The following is a 3,321-nucleotide window of genomic DNA, read 5'->3' as shown; positions in this document are numbered from 1 at the left end:
GAAAAGGGGTGGAAGAGAAGAAAAAAGGGGCGGGCTGTGGGAAGGAAGAGGAAACAAAAGGGGGACAGAGGGGCGGAAGGGAAGAAAAAGGGGGGAAAGGGGCGGAAGAGGAGGGAAAAAAAACAACAGGCAGCTGTGGGAAGAGTAGAAAAAAGGGGCTGGTTGAAGGGAGAGAAGAAAAAAAGGGGGGAAAGGGGCGGAAGAGGAAAAAAGGGGGCGCCCGTGGGGAGAGAAGAAATAAAGGGGGGCAGAGGGCCAGAAGGGGAAAAAGGGGGGAAAAGGGGGCGGAAGAGGAAAAAAAAAAGACGGGCAGCTGTGGGGAGAGAAGAGAAAAAGGTGGGGGGAAGGGGCGGAAAAGATGACAAAAGGGGGGAAAGGGGCGTAAGAGAAGGAAAAAAAAACAACAGGCAGCTGTGGGAAGAGTAGAAAAAAGGGGCAGGCTGTGGGAAGGAAGAGGAAACAAAAGGGGGGACAGAGGGGCGGACAAGGAAAAAAGGGGGGACAGAGGGGCGGACAAGGAAAATAAAGTGGAGTAGAGGGGGTAATAGGAAAAAAAGGGGGGCAGCAGTGGGAAGAGAAGAATAAAAGGGGCTGGGAAGGAAGATAAAATAGGGGCGGCCGTTCAGAAGAGACAAAAAGAGGGGGCAGCTGTAAGGAAGAGAGGAAGAAAAGGGGGCGACGGAGGAAGAAAAGAAAAAAGGGGAGCAGGGGGGCAAAAAGAAGGAAAAAAGTGGGGCAGCGAGGGAAGAGAAAAAAATAGGGGCAGTGGGAAGAGAAGAAAAAGGGGGTGGAAGAGGGGAAAACAACGGGGGAAAAGTGGCGGAAGAGGAAAAAAGGGGGCGGCTGTGGGGAGAGAAGGAAAAAAAGGCGGGCAGAGGGGCAGGAGAGGGAAAAAAGGGGGGAGAAAAGGGGGAGAAGAGAGGGGGAAGAGGGGAAAAAAGGGCGAAAAAAGGGCGGAAAAGAGGGGGAAGAGGGAAAAGGCGGGGGAGAAGGGGCGGAAGAGGGGAAAAAGGGGCAGCAGTGGGAAGAGAAGAAAAAGGGGGGTGGGGAGGAATAGGAGGAAGAAAACGACGGGTGGAGGTGGGAAGAGTAGAAAAAAAAGGGGGAGAGGGGCGAAAGAGGAAAAAAAGGGGGCAGCAGTGGGAGGAGAAGAAAAAAGGGGGCTGGGAAGGAAGAGGAAAAAAATAGGAGCGGCCGTTCAGAAGAGAAGAAAAAAGGGGGCGCCTGTGAGGAAGAGAAGAAAAAAGGGGGCGCCTGTGAGGAAGAGAAGAAAAAAGGGGGCGCCTGTGAGGAAGAGAAGAAAAAAGGGGGCAGGACGAGTAGAAAAGGTAAAAAAGGAGGGGGTGGCAAGGAAGAGCGGAAAAAAAAAGAGGGACAGAGGGGCTGAGAGGAAAAAAGGGGTGCAGGGGGGCGGAAGGGGAAAAAAGCGTGTGGCATTGGGGAGAGAAGAAAAAGATGGGGGAAAGGGGGCGGGAGAGGGAAAAACGGGGGGAAAGGGGGCGGGAGAGGGAAAAACGGGGGGAAAGGGGGCGGGAGAGGAAGAAAAAAACGACGGGCGGCTGTGAGAAAGAGCAGAAAAAAAACGACGGGCGGCTGTGAGAAAGAGCAGAAAAAAAGGGGAGCAGGGGGGCAAAAAGAAGGAAAAGGGGGGCGGCCGGGGAAGGGAAAAAAATGGGGGCTGTGGGAAGAGAAGAAAAAAGGGGGCTGGGGAGGAAGAGGAGGAAGAAAAACAACAGGGGGCTGTGGGAAGAGAAGAAAAAAGGGGGCTGGGGAGGAAGAGGAGGAAGAAAAACAACAGGGGGCTGTGGGAAGAGAAGAAAAAAGGGGGCTGGGGAGGAAGAGGAGGAAAAAAAACAACAGGGGGCTGTGGGAAGAGAAGAAAAAAGGGGGCTGGGGAGGAAGAGGAGGAAAAAAAACAACAGGGGGCTGTGGGAAGAGAAGAAAAAAGGGGGCTGGGGAGGAAGAGGAGGAAAAAAAACAACAGGGGGCTGTGGGAAGAGGAAAAAAAACAACAGGGGGCTGTGGGAAGAGGAAAAAAAACAACAGGGGGCTGTGGGAAGAGGAAAAAAAAGGGGGGAAAAGGGGCGGAAGAGGAAAAAAGGGGGCGGCTGTAGGGAGAGAACGAAAAAAGGGGGGAGAAGAGGGCTGGGGAGGAATAGGCAAAAAAAGCAGGGGGCGGCGGGGGAAGAAAGGAAAAAAAAGGGGGCGGCGGGGGAAGAAAGGAAAAAAAAGGGGGCGGCGGGGGAAGAAAGGAAAAAAAAGGGGGCGGCGGGGGAAGAAAGGAAAAAAAAGGGGGCGGCGGGGGAAGAAAGGAAAAAAAAGGGGGCGGCGGGGGAAGAAAGGAAAAAAAAGGGGGCGGCGGGGGAAGAAAGGAAAAAAAAGGGGGCGGCGGGAAGGAAGATAAAAAGAAGGGGGGCAGCCGGGCGAAAGAGAGGAAAAGAGGGGGCAGCTGTGAGGGAAGGAAGATGGAAAAAACGATGGCCGGCGGCGGGAAGAGTAGAAAAAAGAGGTGGCGGCGGGAAGAGTAGAAAAAAGAGGTGGCGGCGGGAAGAGTAGAAAAAAGAGGTGGCGGCGGGAAGAGTAGAAAAAAGAGGTGGCGGCGGGAAGAGTAGAAAAAAGAGGTGGCGGCGGGAAGAGTAGAAAAAAGAGGTGGCGGCGGGAAGAGTAGAAAAAAGAGGTGGCGGCGGGAAGAGTAGAAAAAAGGGGGCAGAAGGGCAGAAGAGGAAAAAAGGGGGCGGCTATAGGGAAGGGAAGAAAAAAGGGGCGGCTGTGGGGAGAGAAGGAAAAAAGAGGGGGCGACTGTGGGAAAGGAAAAAAGGGGGCTGGGAAGGAAGATGAAAAAAATAGGGGCGGCCGTTTAGAAGAGAAGAAAAGAGGGGGCGGCTGTGAGGAAAAGAAGAAGAGGGAGCAGCGGGGGAAGAAAAGAGAAGAAAAGAGGGGGCGGCTGTGAGGAAAAGAAGAAGAGGGAGCAGCGGGGGAAGAAAAGAGAAGAAAAGAGGGGGCGGCTGTGAGGAAAAGAAGAAGAGGGAGCAGCGGGGGAAGAAAAGAGAAGAAAAGAGGGGGCGGCTGTGAGGAAAAGACGAAAAGGGAGCAGCGGGGGAAGAAAAGAAAAAAGGGGAGCAGGGGGCAAAAGGGCAGTTAGGAAAAAAGGGGGGAACAGTGGGCGGCTGTGGTGAGAAGAAAAAAGGGGAAAAGGGGCGGAAGAGAAGGAAAAAAACAACAGGCGGGTGTAGGAAGAGTAGAAAAAAGGGACAGGCTGTGGAAAGAGTAGAAAAAGGGGGGGAAAAGGGGCGGGAGAAAAGGAAAAAAACAACAGGCGGG

This window comes from Larus michahellis, unplaced genomic scaffold, assembly GCF_964199755.1.
Source record: "Larus michahellis unplaced genomic scaffold, bLarMic1.1 SCAFFOLD_317, whole genome shotgun sequence".
NCBI classification, from domain to species: domain Eukaryota; kingdom Metazoa; phylum Chordata; class Aves; order Charadriiformes; family Laridae; genus Larus; species Larus michahellis.
This window is presented reverse-complemented; position numbering follows the sequence as displayed.